This window comes from Panthera leo, chromosome B3 (assembly GCF_018350215.1).
Source record: "Panthera leo isolate Ple1 chromosome B3, P.leo_Ple1_pat1.1, whole genome shotgun sequence".
NCBI classification, from domain to species: domain Eukaryota; kingdom Metazoa; phylum Chordata; class Mammalia; order Carnivora; family Felidae; genus Panthera; species Panthera leo.
The window spans coordinates 40229092-40247999 of record NC_056684.1 but is presented as its reverse complement, the minus strand read 5'-3'; the positions used below and the strand labels follow the sequence as shown (position 1 = coordinate 40247999).

The 18908-nt window shown below is 45.1% G+C and overlaps 1 pseudogene; it reads right to left on the bottom strand.

Annotated features, from left to right (window-relative positions):
• Positions 1-10304: 10304 nt before the first annotated feature.
• LOC122221330 lies at positions 10305-13956 on the bottom strand (annotated as a pseudogene).
• Between the last annotated feature and the right edge of the window lie 4952 nt (positions 13957-18908).

The following is an 18908-nucleotide window of genomic DNA, read 5'->3' as shown; positions in this document are numbered from 1 at the left end:
GCCTGGGTGGCTCAGTCAGCCTAAGCATCTGACTCTTGATTTCAGCTCAGGTCATAATCTCATGGTTTGCGGGCTCAAGCCCCACATCAGGCTCTGCACTGACAGCACAGAACCTGCTTGGGCTTCTCTTTCTCCCTCTCTCTCTGTTACCCTCCCGACACACACACCCAATAAACAAACAAACAAACTTAAAAGAAATGTACCAGGTACAGTCCTAAGAGCCTTATGTATATTAACACCTATATAATGAGAAGCTCAACAGATAAGTTGTTCTGTATCTCATTTGGATCTTGGACACCCCTGAGATTTAGGTGGTGTCTCTGTGTGTTCAGAACACACACAGAGTTGTGCACACAGTTGGGGACATGAAGGACCTTCTGAGGCTTTTGTGGGTCCCCTGGATGGATAATCCTGAAGGCCCATGCTGCCTCAAACTTTGTCCAGGTGGTAGTACAAGGAATTGTGGAATGACATTGGGAAAGATCTGAGAGATAGAGTGGGAATGAACCAGAGATTTCCAGAGTGGATGGCTCCCCTGGGACAGGGGACCTAGCTGAGAAGGGTCTGTAGTATGTGAGCTCTAGACAGTTGTCTTCCCAGGAAAATGTAGCCCCTGGAGGGCTTCCTTTCCAAGTGAATGGCAGAAAAAGCCTAGCCTGGGGTGTAGCCCTGCAGGAACCCCCTCAGTCCTGTCTCCTAGTAGCAGGGTGCACATCTCTTCAACTCTGTGCCTCCACTGTAAAATGAAGGAGTTGGTTTAGACTCATTCTTTACAGCTACAGGCATTTATGGGTACCTACTGTATGCCAAAGACTACATCGGACCTCACCAGCAGTGAAGCAGCCTTAAGCACAAAGAACTATGCCCAAGCAGAATGGGAGGCCACAGCACTAGAGCTGGACCCTGAAGATGGGTAGTTGGGGCATTCCAGGCAGAGGAAAGGACATGGGCATAGAAAAACTCAGAGTATGCAGAGCCTTGTTTGGCTGGAGTGTCAGGTGAACAGAGAGGAGCTCTAAGGAGCAAGGCAAGAAGTAGAATTGGGTCCACGGGTTGTTAGGACCCTGGTGGGAGCTAGATCAAGGGTCATCAAGAGGTGACAAGTGCAGGGCCTTAGGGGTCGGGAAAGAGACAGCACTGAGCCTTGCAGAGCTTTGTGGGAGGGGAGTAGGAGGGAGGGATAGTGATACCTGGGGCCTGGGTGGAGGGCACCAGGGGCAGGACAGAGAAGAAAATGGGATTTGATAGGACATTTGTCTCTCAGGCTGGAAATGGGAGGCTAGCTGGGGATAGATTAAGGAAAAGCCCACCCAATATGAATGGCAGGCAGTGGCTGCCTTCCCAGAGAAGAGGTATTAGTAGGTGCTGCAGGAAGCAAGTTCCATTACTCCCCTTCCACCCCTTAACACTATTCTGGGAGGCCCACAATGCACATTAGCATGAGAAAAGCTCAGAGTGGGCATTGAGATACAGGTTTAGTTGATTCTATAGGCTGCTTTGAGTCCAGGGGCTCATTGAGGCTCACATGTGGACTTACTGGAAGAACAGTCCAGACAAATTAAATCTAAGCAGGCATCAAAAAGATTTAACCATGGGGGCATCTGGATGACTCAGTTGGCTGAGCATGCAACGCTTGACCTTAGGGTCCTGAGTTCGAGCCCAACGTTGGGTGTACAGATTACTTAAAAAAAAAAAAAAAAAAAAAGGATTTAACCATCTGACAAAGTTGAGTATATTTTTAATTGAAAACAATTTTTTTAAGTTTATTTTTGAGGGAGAGACAGAGTGAGCAAGGGAGGAGCAGAGAGAGGGAGAGAAAGAATCTCAAGCAGGCTCCACACTGTCAGCACGGAGCCCGATGTGGGGCTCGAACCCACAAACCATGAGATCATGACCTGAGCTGAAACCAAAATTGGATGCTTAACTGACTGAGCCGCCCAAGGCCCTGAATATATTTTTTAAATGTTTTGAAGTAAAATAGCTTCGTTTAGAGGGATGGATAGAGTAAGCGTGCTGCTTCAAACAACCTGAGCCTTGCTCATCTCTACTGGAACCCATTTCCCCATAACATTCTAACCCAAGAGGTCGGGGTTTGTTATCCCTGTTCTAGATGAGGCAGCTGTGGCTCAGAGAGGTTTAGAAGCTGCTCCAAGATCACACAGCAGGAAAGTAGGGAAGCCAGGACAGGACTGGAACCCAAGTATCTCTGATCTCTGATTCCTTGCTCTTAACCTGCAGGACATGCAACCCACCAATCACATTAACTTTTCAAAAGTCGGGATTAAAAATTAGTTAGCAACGGGCGCGCCTGGGTGGCTCAGTTGGTGGAGCATGCGTCTCTTGATCTTGGAGTCCTGAGTTCGAGCCCCACAGTGGATGTAGAGATTACTTAAAAAGAGAAGTTAGTAGCCACATTAAACCCATGGTTGACACAACAGTCAAGTCCCCCTTTGCCTCCCACCGCATCAGTGCAGATGGCCTATCACCTGTCCTGAGCCCCCAGCTCTTTCAGAGCTGCTGGCTGTCCTGAGACACTGAAGCTGAAAGAAATGGCAAGGTCTCAGGCCTGGGAGCTTGGTGGAAATGGGCAAACTGAGAAGAGGAAACAATTTAGCAGGATGATTTTAGTTCATTTGTAATCAGACAGACTTGGATCCACCACTTACCAGTTACGGGACCGGAGACAATGAATCAACTGCCAATGAATATACTTCCCAAGATTGTAAAGTGGGGATAGTAGCAGTACCTACCTCACAATGTATATGAAATAAAATCAGTACTGTGTGTAACACACTGAGCCCAAGGCCTGTGTATGTACGTAGCAGCATTCTTTGATCCTTAGTGTTGATCCTCAGGTGGTTGGGGTGGGTCTCTTGAGGTTTCTTTGGCATTCTGCAGGACTTTCTTTGGCATTCTTGGCATTTTGAATCTAAGATTCCCCCAACCTGTTGGAGCTGCTGGATAAAGGGTCAGGAGAGTGAGTGGAAACCAGCCTGGGAGTCTGAAGCAAAGCTCAAAGGTGGTCTCTAGGTATTTGGAGCCAGGGTAGAGGGCTTCTGCACAGGAGCTCAGAGATGCTGCTACCTGAACTTTTTTCCCTTTTCAATCCCTGCTAAGCACTTACCCAGCAAACTCCCTCCTCCCTACACTCCATTTGAAGTCAGCCTTGGAGAGAGAGAGCAAGTCAGGGCTCTCCAGTCAAAACACTAGAGGTGACATCTTGCTCTGTCAAGCTGTGTGAACTTGGGCAAATCACTCAATCAATGTCTCTCATTGGTAGTTTCCCCATCTGTGCAATGGGATGTATAATACTACTAATCTCAGGGGAGAGGTTGAGAAGGTGGGTCTACATTGTAAAGAGAGGATACGAAAGCACTTAGTAAACTTTTTTTTAAATGTTGATTTATTTTTGAGAGACAGAGCACAAGAGCATGTGTGCAGGCAGGGGAGGGGCAGAGAGAGGGGAGAGAGGAACCCAAGTGGACTCTGTGCTGACAGCAGCGAGCCTGATGTGGGGCTTGAACTCACAAACTGCGATATCATGACTTGAGCCGAAATTGGATGCTCAACTGACTGAGCCACCCAGGTGCCCCGACCACTTAGTGAACTTTAAAGGCCATGCAAATCCTGGGCATAAATTTCCTCACAGAGCTGATACTGGCACCTCTTCCATGAAACCTTCCTAGACAGCCCAGTTGGAAGTGATCCATTGATCTCCCACTGCTGCTCACTGGAACATTACATATATACACACTGCCCCTATCAAGAGACACAATTCTGAGTACAGAACAAGCCAGGTGTCCTGAATTCCAGCTACTATCTTGGTAGTTTCTCTTGGCACTCCTCTTGTGGTCTGTCCACCAAGCCCTTCCCTAGCACTTGTCCTGTTCTTCATCCGTAGATTGTAAGACCAGTCAGGTTCATCCTTTGTGGCTCTGCCACCTGACCCCATACCTTGGTGCATGTTGGGGCCCTTAACCCAAATGGATCAATACAGTCCTTCCCTGAGAATTTACATTTGGATCTGTGATTGACAGGGAGTTAATTCAGCATCCTGAGTAATTAAGCCTGTAACATACAAAGCTCAGAAGCTGGTAGCTTTTCTTTTCTACCATGTAGATGGGGAAACAGGGAAACCTGTGATCAGAGAAATAAAGATAAGGGATAGGAAAAAGTCTTCTGGGATCCACAGGGCTCCATGACTTTCTGAGGCTTCCTTCTAGTAAATTCCTTTTTTGGCTTAAACTAGCACTTGCAGTTTCTTTTTCTTTCTTTCTTTCTTTCTTTCTTTCTTTCTTTCTTTCTTTCTTTCTTTCTTTTTTTGAAATTAAAAAAAAATATTTATTTATTTTTGAGAGAGAGAGATAGATCATGAGCAGGGGAGGGACAGACAGAGAGGGAGATCCAGAATCTGAAGCGGGCTCCAGGCTCTGAGCTGTCAGCACAGAGCATGATGCGGGGCTCAAACTCATGGACCGCGAGATCATGACCTGAGCAGACAGATGCTTAACCCGCTTAACCTGACTGAACCACTCAGGTGCCCCAAGCACTTGTAGTTTCTATTACTTCCTGAACTTAACAGAAAAAAAGCCTCAGAAAGGCTTACCACCATGCCTGGGGTCACATAGCAATTTAGCAGCAGAGACATCACAGGAACAGCAGGGAGCCTGCTTGGGATTTTCTATCTCCTTTTCTCTTGGCTCCTCTCCTGCCCGCCCCACCCACCGCCACCCCCCGCCCCCCCAAGCTGCACATGTGCTCTCTCAAAAATAAATAAACATTAAAAAATAGTGTTTTAAACATTAATCAAGGTATAATTGGCATACAATAAATTGCACATTGTAAAGTACAGTTTGGGAAGCTTTTTTCCCCCTTTTTTTGAGAGAGAGCACTTGTGAGAGGAGGGCACTGACAGAGAGAGAGGGAGAGAGGGAGAGAGAATCCCATGCAGGCTCTGCACAGTCAGTGCAGAACCCATTGCAAGGCTCAATCTCATGACCCTGAGATCATGACCTGAGCCAAAATCAAGAGTCAGATGCTTAACCAACTGAGCCACCCAGGTGCCCCATTTGTAAGCTTTCATGTAGATATACATTTGTGAAACCATCACATTCAAGATAATAAACATAACCATCCCCCACAAAAGTTTCCTCCTGTCCCTCCTTAATCCCTCCAGCTCCCTGCTGACTGTCACCCCAGGCAACCACTCAGCTGCTTTCAGTTACTATAGACTAGTTTGCATTTATAGAATTTTATATAAATGGAGCCATACAACATGTACTCTTTTTTGTCTGTCTTCTTTCAGTCAGCTTAATTGTTTTGAGAGTCGTCCATGTGGTTGTATATCTTAATAGATCCATTTCTGTTGCGGAGTAGTAATCAATTACGTGGATATATAACAATTTTTTAATTTACCCGTTGATGTACATTTGGGTTATTTCCAGGTTTTGACTATTGCAAATAAAGCTACTACGAACATTTATGTGTAAGTCTTTATACAGAGATAAATGCTTTTATTTCTTTTGGATAAATACCTAGAAGTGGAATGGCTTCATCATTTGGTAGGTGAATACTATGCTTAAGTTTTGCTGAGCTGTTGTTCAAAGTGGCTTTACTATTTTACATTCCCACCAGCAGTGTATGAAAGTTCTAGTTGCTTCACATCTTCACTAAACCTTTAGTTTCAGCAATTTTAATTTTAGAAATTCTGGGGTGCCTGGGTGGTTCAGTAGGTTAAGCGTCCAACTTTGGCTCGGGTCATGATCTCATGGCTCATGAGTGTGAGCCCCACGTGGGGCTCTGTGGTAACAGCTCAGAGCCTGGAGCCTGCTTCAGATTCTGTGTCTCCCTCCTTCTCTGCCCCTCCCCCCTTGCGCTCTGTCTCTCTCTCTCTCTCTCAAAAATAAACATTAAAAATAATAATAAAAAATAAAGTGGCAACCAAGAAGGGTTTAAATTTTTTTTTAGAAATTCTAATAATTGCCTGTAATTTTAACTCTTAGGTCTGTCATCTATTTTGAGTTAGTTTGGGCATATATATGAGGTGTCAGTCAACTTTCTTTTTTTTTGTGTAGCTATGAATATCCAATTGTCCCAGCGTCATTTGTTGAAAGATTATCCTTTTTCACTTTTTAAAATAGATATAGGGCTATTTTGATTATTTACCTCTTCTTGGGTTAGCTTTCACGCTTTGTGTCATAGAGAATTAGTCCATTTCATCTAGGTTATCGAATGTATTGTCATAGAGTTTTTATGAATCGTGTCAAGCACATTTTCCTGTGTTTATTGGCCATTTGTGTATCTTCTCTGGAGAAATGTCTATCCAGATCTTTTGCTCAATTTTTAATTGGTTTGTTTTATTATTATTATTTTATGTTTATTTATTTTGAGATAAAGAGAGCGTGTGCACATGTAAGTGGCAGGGGGGGAGGTGCAAGGAGGAACAAAGAGAGAGGAGAGAATCCTGAGCGGCCTCCATGCTGTCGCGGGGAGCCCGAGGTGGTGCTTTACCCCATGAACTGAGAGATCAAGACCTGAATGGAAATCAAGAGTCAGATACTTAACTGACTGAGCCACCCAGGCGCCCCTTTTTACTATCTCATTGTAAGAGTTCTTTATACTATATACAAGTCCCTTATCAGATATATAGTTTGCAAACATTTTCTCCCACTCTGTGTTTTCTCCCTTTCTTAAGAGTGCCCTTTGAAGCACAAAACTTTTAAATTTTGATGAAGTCTATTTTATCTGATTATTCTTTTGCTGCTTGTGCTTTTGACGTCATATTTAGGAATCCTTTGCCTAATTTGGGATTTACTCCTATGTTTTCTAAATAAGAGTTTTATAATTTTAGCTCATACATTTAGGTATTTGATCTGTTTTGAGTTACTTTTTGTATATGATATGAGGTAAGGTTTCCAACTGCTTTTTTTTTTTTTTTTTTTTTTTTTGTGCACATGACTGACTATCCAGTTGTCACAGCACTATTTGCTGTAAAGACTATTCTTTCACAATTGGTCTTTTCACCCTTGTTGAAAATCAATTGACCATAGACACATGGGTTTGTTTCTGGACTCTCAATTTTATTCCACTGACCTATAGGTCTATCCTTATGCTAGTATCACACTATCTTAAATTATTGTTGGCTGCTTTGTAGTAAGTCTTATTTTATGTTTTTTAAGTTTATTTTATTTGTTTTGAGAGAGAAAGAGCAGGGGTGTTTGGGGCCCCCAGGTGTCTCAGTCAGTTAAGCATCTGACTTTTGATTTTAGTTCGGGTCATGATCTCATAATTCGTGAGTTTGAGCCCTGCATCAGTCTCCGTGCTGACAGTGTGGAGCCAGCTTAGGATTCTCTCTCTCTCCCTCTCTCTCTTCCCCTCTCCTGATTGTGCTCTCTTTCTCTCTCAAAAAATTTTAAAAAAAGAAAGAAAAAGAGTCAGCCGCTTAACCGACTAAACCATCCAAGTGACCCTGTAGTAAGTTTTAAAGTGAAGAAGTATAGACCCCCAACTTTGTTCTTAATTTTCAAGATTGTTTTGGCTATTCTAGGCCCCTTGCAATTTGAATATGAATTTTAGCATCAGCTTGTCAATTTCTACAAAGATGCAACTGGAATTCTGACAGGAATTGTGCTGAATCTGTAGATCGAATAAATGGGGAGTATTGCTATCTTAACAATACTCAGTCTCCTGATTCATGAACATGGGATGTTTTCCATTTATTTTGATCTTTAATTTCTTTCAATAATGTTTTCTGAGTATAAGTTTTTCATTTCTTTTACTAAATCTATTCCTAAGTATTTTGGTATGCGCTTTTGCAGCATATGTACTATTCCTAAGTACTTTGTTCTTTTCGATGCTATTATAAATGGAATTGTTTCCTTAATTTTATTTTCAGATTCTTGATTTATATATAGAAATACAATCAATTTTTATATACTAATCTTTCATCATGTAAACTTGCTGAACTTGTTTATTAGTTCTAATAGTGGTTTTTTTGTGTGTGTGGATTCCTTAGGACTTCCTATATACAAAATCAAGTCATCTACATATATAGTTGTATGTTCTTCCTTACCAATCTTGATTTTTTAAATTTCTATTTATTGCCTAGTTACTCTGACTAGAACTTCTAATACAGTGTTGAATAAAATTAGTGGGAGCAGACATCCTTGTCTTGTTCCTGATCTTAGGAGGAAAGCATCAATCTTTTACTGTTAAGTACGATGTTAGCTGTGTAGTTTTTTTTTTTAAGTTTATTTATTTATGTTGAGAGAGACAGAGATAGTGTGAATGGGCAAGCAGCAGAGAGAGAGGAGACCGAGAATCCTGAACAGGCTCTGTGCTGCCAGCAGCAGGGCCTGATGTGGGGCCTGAACCCATGAACTGTAAGATCATGACCTGAGTTGAAACCAAGGGTCAGATGTGTAACTGACTGAGCCACGCAGCCTCCCCCACTGTGCAGTTTTTATAGCTGCCCTTTATCATGTGGAGGGAATTCCATTCTATCCCCCCCCTTTTTTTTAAATGAATGGGTATTGGATTCTGTCAACTGCTTTTTGTTTTTTTTCTACCTTTTGAGACAATTATGTGCTTTTTGGTTTTTATTCTATTGATAAAGTTTATTACATTAATAGATTTTTGGAAGTTAAACTAACCTTGCATTCCCAGAATAAATTCCACTTCACTGTGGTATAATTCTTTTTATATATTGCTGGATTCAGCTTGCTAGTATTTTGTTGATTTTTGTCTCTGTATTATTTTTTTTTTTAACTTTTTAATGTTTATTTATTTATTTTTGAGAGGGAGAGAGCACAAGCAGGGAAGGGGCAGAGACAGAGGGAGACACAGAATCCAAAGCAGGCTCCAGGCTCTTAGCTGTCTGTACAGAGCCTGACGCTGGGCTTGAACCCATGAACTGTGAGATCATGACCTGAGCTGAAGTCAGACGCTTAACCAACTGAGCCACCCAGGCGCCCCTTGTCTCTGTATTCTTAAGAGATAATGGTCTGTGGTTTTCTTGTGATCTCTTTGTCTGGTTTTGGTATCAGACATAATAAAATGAGTTGAGAATTGTTTCCCTCTCTTCTGTTTCCTGGAAGAGTTTGTGGAGAATTGTATTCATTCTTCTTTAAATATTTTGTAGAATTCCTCAGTGAAACTATCTAAGGTTGTGGATGATTTCTTAAATTAATACTTCAATCTCTTTACTTGTTATAGGTCTATACAGATTGCCTATTTCTTCTTGAATTGGTTTCAGTAGTTTGTTTCTTTCTAGGAACTTGTCCATTTCATCTAAGTTATTAAATTTATTGGCAGAAGGTTGTTGATAGTATTCCTTATGCTTTTATAATCCTTTTTATTTCTGTAAAGTTGACAGTAATGTTCCTTCTTTCATTTCTGATTCTAGTGATCTTTCTCTTCTCTTGATCATTCTAAGGGTTTGTCACTTTTGTTGACCTTTTCAAAAAACAACTTTTGGTTTATTGATTTTTCTCTATTTTCCTATTCTCTATTTCATTAATTTACACTCTAATTTTTACTGTTTCCTTATCTCTGCTTGCTGTAGATTTAGTTTGCTCTTCTTTTTATGGTGTCTTAAGGTGGAAGGTAAACATTTTAGGTTGATGTTGTATTTTTTATTTCTGTATTTTATTTTTATTTTTTGTTTATTTTTGAGAGAGCGTGCACACACACACATGTGAGCTGGGGAGGGGCAGAGACAGGCTCTCCGCTGATAGCAGAGAACCCGATGTGGGCTTGCACTCACAAACCTTGAGATCATGACCTGAGCTGAAGTCGGACGCTTAACCCAACTGAGCCACCCAGGTGCCCGTTATTTTTATTTTTTCAAGTTTGTATTTGTTCATTTCTTTAAGTAACCTCTACACCCAACATGGGGATTGAACTCACGACCCTGAGATCAAGAGTCACATGCTCTTCTGGTTGAGCCAGCCAGGTGCCCCTCTTTCTGCATTTTAAAAATGTGGCTCCACTATTTTCTTGCTTGCACAGTTTCTGACCATAATAAATCCATTAGCCTTATTTATATTTGTATGTAATATGTCTTTTTACTCTGGCTGCTTTTTAAAAAAAAATTTTAATGTTTATTTATTTTTGAGAGACAGGGAGAGACTGAGCATGAGCAGGGGAGGGGCAGAGAAAGAGGGAGACACAGAATCCGAAGCAGGGTCCAGGCTCTGAGCTGTCAGCACAGAGCTGGACATGGGGCTCAAATTCACAAACCGAAAGATCATGAGCTGAGCTGAAATCGGATGCTTAACCGACTGAGCCATCCAGGTGCCCCTACTCTGACTGCTTTTAAATTTTCTCTTTATCACATTTTAAAAACAACTTACAATATACCTTGGTATAGGTTTTTTGGAGGGGAGTGGGCTGGGTTCAGTGTACTTTATTGGTGGTACATGACCAGGAAGGCTCCCCAAGCTCCTCCCACTCTTTAGGGGGTCTGAGTTGGAAAATACAGTGTGTTGGGAGATTGAGTTGGGGCCCTCAAGCAGCTGAGGGCCTCTGTCTTCCTCTTGTGTTCTTGCTGGGGCTCTTGGTCTGGGAGACTCTTACTCCTTGGAGGTCATGTGGATTGTAAGGTCTACCACCATTTTGCTGTAGTCAAATTCATTGTCATACTAGGAAATGAGCTTGACAAAGTGTTCATTGAGTGTAACACAAGCCCCAGCGTCAAAAGTGGAAGGGTGGGTATCCCTATTAAAGTTGCAGGACAAACCAGGTTCTCAGTGCAAATCAGGATGCCCATGAGGGGGCTGATACCTGCTTCACCACCCTCTTGATCTCATCACATATGGCAGCTTTCTCCAGGCAGCAGGTCAGATCCTGCTGACACATTGAGAGTGGAGACATGGCAGACCATGTTGGTGAGCTCCCCATATAGCTCAGGAATTACCTTGCCCATAGCTGTGGCATTGCCAGTAGAAGCAAGGGTGATATTCTGCACAGCACATGGCTGTCATGCCACAGCTTACCAGAGGGGCCATCTACAGTCTTCTGGGTGGCAGTGATGGCATGGACTGTGGTCATGAGTCCCACCATGATGCTAAAGTTGTCATGGATGACTTTAGACAGGGGGCACCAAGCAGTTGGTGGTGCAGAAAGCATTTGATGGTCTTGAGGGAGTTGTCATACCTCCCATGGTTCATTCCCATCACAAACATGGGGGCATCAAAGGAAGGGGCAGAGATGATGACCCTTTTGGCTCTACCCTTCATGTGAGCCCCAGTCTTCTCCAAGATAGTAAAGACATTATTGGACTCTACAACATACTCAGCACCAGCATCACACTATTTGAGGTTGGTGGGATCTCACTCTTAGAAGATGGAGATGTGCTTTCCACTGATGACAAGCTGCCCGTTCTCAGCCTTGACTGGGCCATTGAACTTGCCATGGGTAGAATCTTTCTGGAACATGTAGACGATGTAGTTGAGATCAATGAAGGGATCACTGATGGCAACAGTACTTTGTTAGAATTAAAAACAGCCCTTGGGGTACCCAGCCTGGGTAACTCAATTGGTAGAGCATGTGATTCTTGATCATTGTGTGTAGAGATTACTTAAAAATCAAATACTTTTTTAAAAGTTTTCTTATTTATTTTGAGAGAGAGAAAGAGAGAGAGAGAGATGGGAGGGGCAGTGGGAGAGGGAGAGAGAGAATCCCACACAGGCTCTGTTAGCACAGAGCCCGATGCAAGGCTCGAACTCATTAACTGTGAAATCATGACCTGAGCCAAAACCAAGAGTCGGATGCTTGACTGACTGAGCCACCCAAGTGCCCCAAAAATAAAATCTTTTAAAAAAAAAGTGGCCCTGATGACCAGGTATCCAATATGGCCAAATCCGTTTACTCCAAGCTTTTCCATTGTGTCTCAGGGAACCAACTGGCAGTGCACAAGGAGATGCAACAGTGTGTTGATCTGGGAGGAGCAGAGAGCTTGGTATAGTTTCTGTGTATTGTGCTTGGGGTTCATTAAATATTTTAGATCTAATGATTTATCAGATTTTCATCAGTTTTCATCAAAGTTAGAAGTTTTTCAGTTCTTTTTTCCTTTTCCTTCAAGTATTTCTTTTTCTCATCCTCTTCTTTCTTTGGGGGACTCTAATTACACACACACATTAGATCACTTGAAGTCATGTCACAGCCCACCAATGCCGTGTTATTATTATTTTGAAGCTTTTTTTCTCTGTGTATTTTACTTGGGATAGTTTCTTACTATATATTCGAAGTTCGTTAGTCCTTTGCCATGTCTAATGTTCCATTAATCCATCTAGTGTATTTTCTATCTCAGACATTATAGTTTTCATCCTTAGAATTTTAATTAATTTGGGTCTTTTAAAAATATCTTCTATTTCTCTACTTCACATGGTCAGTCTTTGTTTTATCTTCTTGCACATGTGGAACGTGGTTATAATAACTGTTTTAATGTCTATGTCTCTTAATCCCATCATCTGGGTAATTCTGGGTAGGTTTCAATTGATCGGTTTTTCTTTTCATTATGGGTCATACTTTCCTGTTTCTTTGTATATGTGCTAATTTTTATCGGTTGGCAGACACTGTGGATTTTATTTTGTTGGGTGCTGGATATTTCTGTAATCTTATCAATATTCTTGAGTTTTGCTCTGGGGTGCAAAAGCACTTGGAAACAATTTGGTCCTTTTTCAGATCTTGCTTTTGTTGGGGCCAGAGTGATGTTTTGTCTTCACCCACTTCTGAGTCAAAAAGTCTTGTGAGTGCTCTACTCAATGCCCCATTAATTGTGAGGTTTCCACTCTGGTTCCTGGGAGCCAGCACTATTCCTAGCCTCGTGTGAGCTCCCAGGATTATTCCCTCTAACCCTACTGGTTGATTCTAACCGTGCTTTCGAGTAGTTTCTTCAAATGCAGGCACTATGCTGAATGACCAAAGGGGTACTACCTCTGTAGAGCTCCACAGTTCTCTCTGTGTGCAACTTTCTCCTTTTTGGTTCTCTGTCTTGTGTCCCCAGGCTCCTGACTTCATCTTGTCAGTGCAGGAGACTGCTGATCTCCACCTGCCCTTCTCACCCTGTGCTCTGGTCTGGACACTTTCTTTAGGCAGTAAGGTGGGGCATTCATAAGCCTCTCCCCATTTGGTTCCTACTCTCAGGAGTCACTGCTTTTCCTAGTCTGACGTCCAATGCCTTGAGAACCGTTGTTTCACATATTCTGTGGGGAATTTTAGTCATCTCAGGTGGGGACATAAATCCAGTCCCGGTTACTCCAACTCAGCTGGAAGCAGAAATTCTCGTGATGGTTTGTTCATTTGTCCAGTGGGCACTTATTGGGGGAGAGCTTGCTGGGTCCCCCTCACAGTGGTCTTGTGGCTCTCCAGACAGTCCAGATTTTCCTATCTCAGGGCCTTTGCATGGGCCCTCTCCTCTGTCTGGACTGCTCTTTCTAGCTGTACTTCCTCTCTCAGCTCAGAGGCCTTTTCTGACTACTTACTCTGTGTAAAGCGAATTGCTCTCTTTTTTATTTCCCATCACACTTCTGCTTTCCTTTACAATTTCTTTTACTAGAGTGTAGGCAGGAATTTCTGTCAGATTCCCTGGAGCCAGCTCAGGGCCAGGCACACTATAGGTATGCAATAAATATTTATTAAATGACTGAGGTCTTTGTATATTTCATGGTACCTGTCATATAACAGAGCTCAGTCAAACTGGGGCTGCTTGTCTGATGGGGGCATAGCTCCTCGCCCTAAGTCCCCACCAGGGAAGGGATACAGGGCCCCTGGACTGAGGCCATGCACTCCTTAGTGATAACTGAAGGCCCCTGGGTACCGGCCAGGGAGGGTTTGACAGGTGGAGCTGATGAGTTCCAGACCCAGGCCTCTGGGCCCCGGCACAGGCCGACAGAACCGGACACTGGGCAGGAGCCAGAGCCAAGCTTCCATGACGTCGTTGCCTTCAAGGGCCATGCTCCTCCCTAGGCTTTTGGTGGGACTTCAGATCTCACCCAACCCTCTTAGAGCTATCTGCCACCAGATTCTGGGGAAAGATGGAGCCGTCCTCCCTGGTTCGAGTCCCAGATCTGGTTGTATGACCATCTACAACGATCAGAACACTCACAGAGTTGGCTCTATAAAGTCAAAAGTACTTTCTACATGGAAAACCTCTGTGAACTGAAAACAAGTGCTCACTGAACTGGCAAAGCCTTAGGAAGCTTCTGTTCCAAACCCCTACTTTTAACAAAGGAAGAGCCTGAGGTTTAAATGAAATAATGTATGTAGACTGCTTGGCACCGGGCTTGGAACTTTGTGTTTTTATGCCAGCTACTAGCCACCTGCCTACCCCAGGCTGAGCGACCAGTGCCTCAGTGCCTCCCTCCTTCCCAAAGTCCTTCCTACCTCAGCTGGGGGCCTTGATCCATCTTTCTTCAACAAGGATTATAGTTATCATTTTCTTTTTTTCTAATGTTTATTTTTTGAGAGAGAGAGAAAACACAAGTGGGGGAGGGGCAGAGAGAGAGATGGGGACAGAGGATCTGAAGCAGGCCCTGCACTGACAGCAGAGAGCCTGATGTGGAGCTTGAACTCACGAACTGTGAGATCATGATCTGAGCTGAAGTCGGACACTTAACCGACTGAGCCACCCAGGTGCCCCCATAGTTACCATTTTCTGAGCATTTGTGAGGTGCCAAGCTATGAGCTAATAAGCACTCTACATATATCATTTAACTATTTTGTCATAGGATGAGATAGTATTATTGTCCCCATTTTACTGGTGAGGAAGCTGAGGCTCAGAGACGTTAGGTAATCTCCTCAAGGTCCTATAATTACTAAGTGGCTGACAGTGTTTAGACCTCGGAAGTCTCCTAGTGTTTAGGTTCTGGCTTCTCTTCCCTTAGATGTCTCTTCTAATAACTTGTATTTCCTGCCAGCTATTCCTTCCTGGGCCTTTGGGAAGGTTTCTGAGAATCCACTGGGTCAGTCATTGGAACAGGGCAAGAGAGGGTCTAAAGCTTCTAGCTAAAAGCCTGCCATGAGTCCCCACTAGGAGCTTTTGTGGAGTTGGCAGTAAGGCTGTCTCTGAGGGTCAAAGATAATCCCCTGTCAAAAACACAGCCCTGTAGGAAGGAACAGGGCATGGGCAGGAGCCCATAGACCCAGCCATTCTCTCAGCAAGCATCCTGCCAGCTGGTTGTCTAGGAGCTCCCAGTTGTACATTCCCCACAGGACGGTGGGAGCTGTAGATGGAGGCAGTCCCAGCCCTGTAGCAGCTCCACATGGGCAAGGTTACCTCTGATGGGGCTGCTGGGGGGCCTGGCCTCTCTAGGAGGGGGCAGTACTGGAACCAGCCTTGAGGACCTTCCCAATTTGGATGAAGGAGAGTGGGGGTTGGATGGGCAGCCTTTCCAGCACAGGGAAGACAAGAGTGCTGGTCAGGCCATCCAGCGTTTCCCCCAGGTTCTTCGCATGTGCCCCAGTGTGTCCATAACAGAACCCTCTAACTCAGGGGTTGTTAGTGCCACTTGGCACATGAGGAAACTGAGTCCAGGGTCCAAGACTGCAGGCAGGATGTGCTGAATGCCAGCTGATGAAGTGAATCATTCTAAGGGAGGCCATGGGAGACCACAGGAGGTTCCTAAAGCCATTTTACCTGGGTGATGTGTGGGGTGGAGGAGAAAAGAGTGGAGACCAGAGACAGTGCAGAGACTGTTGGAGCAATCTTTGTGAGCCACAAGGGAGGTCTGGGCCAGGGCAAGAGCCAAGAAATAGAGGCCTTTGGGGATGGGCGGGGCTGATGGAAGGTGCAGGAGGTCTGAGCCAGAAGGGATCTCAAAGATCATCCACCCAACCCACCTGTTTTACACAAGGAAACTGAGGCCCAAGGAAGTAAGGGAGCTTACTTAAGGACACACAAGAGGTTAACAATAGAGTCACACTGGGGTGCCTTGCTGGCTCAGTCAGTAGATCATGGGACTCTTGATCTTGGGGCCATGAGTTTCAGTCCCAGGTTTGGCATAGAGTTTACTTTAAAAAAAAAAAAGAAAAAAAAAGTATGGGTGCCTAGGTGGCTGAGTTGGTTAAGCTTCCAACTTTGGTTCAGGTCATGATCTCACGGTTCATGGCTTTGAGCCCCACGTTTGGCTCTGTGCTGACAGCTCGGAGCCTGGACCCTGCTTCAGATTCTGTGTCTCCCTCTCTCTCTGCTCCTCCCCTGCTCATGCTCTCTCTCTCTATCAAAAATAAGTAAATATTTTTTTAAAATTAAGAGAAAAGGGGCGCCTGGGTGGCGCAGTCGGTTAAGAGTCCGACTTCAGCCAGGTCACGATCTCGCGGTCCGTGAGTTCGAGCCCCGCGTCAGGCTCTGGGCTGATGGCTCGGAGCCTGGAGCCTGTTTCCGATTCTGTGTCTCCCTCTCTCTCTCTGCCCCTCCCCCGTTCATACTCTGTCTCTCTCTGTCCCAAAAATAAATAAAAAACGTTGAAAAAAAATTTTTTAAATTAAGAGAAAAAAGTATCTGACTCTTGATTTCGGCTCAGGTCATGATCCTGCGGTTATTGAGATAGAGCCCCGTGTCAGGCTCTGCGCTGATAGCAGGAGCCTGTTCGGGATTCTCTCTCTCCTTCTCTCTCTGTCCTTCCCCAGCTCACGCATACACACTTTCTCGAAATAAATAAGTAAACATTAAAATAAATAAATAAATAAATAAATAAATAAATAAATAAATAAATAAATAAAATAGTAGAGGCATGCTAAAAAAACCAAACAAAAACAAAAACAAAACCTTAGAAGCTCAATGACACTCCCATTAAATATGGAGCCAAGTTTCCTCCTATAATAGACTCCCCTCCTCCAGGGATCAAGCCCTTACCTGGGGTTATCAGGGGTTCCAGTATGGTCCAGTTCAGCTTCTGTCTTACTGCGGGACCCAGAGCCTCCCCTCTCATTCCCTGGGCCACAGCTGGCTCATTTGTTGAGGCCATTGGACCAGCGGACTGCTATGATCCCTTTCTGCTCTGAGTACCCAAAGAAAAACAGGCTAGGGCTTCCCCTAGTGCCTAATCCAGTCTGACACTAACATGTGTTGAGGCTGGTCCTGTTGCTGGGGCTCACATGCCTAGGGAGGGAGTACCTGGTCTTGAGGAGGCAACATGATCTGTAAAGGATCCCTGACCCTCTCCTTTTGAACCCTGGAGAGGGCATCTCAGTCATGTGAGGACCACAGGGACATTAGCCATGCAGAGATGGGAGGCTGGGGAGGTGGCTACCTGGGGGAAAGACTAGGAAGAGGGGAGAGAAGGAAGTAGGAGAGGGTGGCCTGGGATCTCAAAGGGTAAAAACTGAGCTGTGGGAAGGGCCCTGCAGGGGTCTTGCAGTGAGAAGGTGCCCAGCCTGCCTCCTCTGGAGGGTTGTGGGACATGCCACCAGCCACCTATAATTTTCTCTGTGTATGAACCAAGTCGAGGTGAACTGTTCTGGGCCAGGCTGGAAGGAGTGGGCCTGGGCCAGAAACCCTGGAGAAGGGGAAGGAGAGGGGTGGTAAGCCTGGATGAAAGAGGAGGGAGGCAGAAGGGAAGGAGTCAGGGACCCCCACCTGGGAGCTCTGCAGACAGAGGAAGGGTGTGTGCAGGGGGCTTTCAAGGATGTCTTGTCCCTGATAAGGGTCACTCTCAGGTATCACATATAGGCATGCCAGGCATGAGGAGACCTGGTATGAAGGGGAGAAAGCATTAAATTTAAGCCAGGCCAGGCCTGTATTTCAGACCCTTCTGCTCACTAGCTGTGTGGCCCTGGGAAGGTCTCTTGGCCTCTCTGAGCGTCAGATTCTAGAACCAAAGAACTGTTGTGTTTCATCCTTCATAAGGCAAGATGTGGAGATCAGATGTCAATCCTACCCTAGACCCTCCCATTCCCTTTACTGGTCACCCTGGTCATGCCACTTCTTCACCCAAACATACACCCATCCTAGGCCCTGGGACTGGCATTAGTCCTCATCTCCCCACCCCCACTGCCTATAAGGGGCTGCATGAAGCATTCTGGGAGCATCCTAGCCCCTCTAAAGGGGTTTGCGCCAATAGAGGACCTATTCAGTAAGGGGACCAAAGGGGAGGCTGGGAGTGGGAGGTGGGGCAAGGACCTTCCTATACCTGCTTCACCCCCATCCCCCTCCCCCAACTCTCTGATGGGCTGTCTGGGGCTCCCCTCCCCTTTCTCTAAGCTCAGGCCTTGCTGGTCTTCTCCACAACAAGAAGTGAATGTTATTTAAAAGGAGATCAGGAGATTTGCCTTAAATAGGCATGGAGTGCTGTGCCAAGGCCCAGGGTGAGAGGCGGGGGAGGAGGCCACCCTGAGTGGAGAGGGAAAAAAAGAAAGAGAAGACCTTCTCTGGGGTGTGCATAGCCCTTCTAGTTTACCCAGCACAATCCCAGGCTATAGGGCATCGGTCACACAGGGCTTACTCCCACCCTACCCCATTCTGAGGATAAGGAAACTGAGACCCAGCTCAGGGAACTGACAAGCACGAGCTACCAGATGCCAGATGCCATGGTCTCTCCACAACACATAGTCCCCAGGAGTTCACAGAGGAATTGTGTCCAGAAGATAAGGCCCCCATGGTGGGGATGGGGGGGCTCCCACAGGGTGGGGGCATCTTGGGACTCCCCCTGACATCTGCTCCCACCATCAGTTCCCAGGCCTTTGGCTCCTGCCCCCATGTTGCCCCTGCCTGACCCCCCAGCACCAGCATGTAATTGGACGCCCTCCTCACCCCACACCTTCCAGGGGAGCTGGGGCTCTGCTTACTGAACCCAACACCAGCCAGCCAGGAGGGAAGTGAGGGGGCGTTCCTGGCAAGGAGGAAGCTGGAGCCAAGGGAGTAAGAGTGGGAGGAGTGGGAGGTGGGCTAGCAGTCAGCCCCCTCCCAC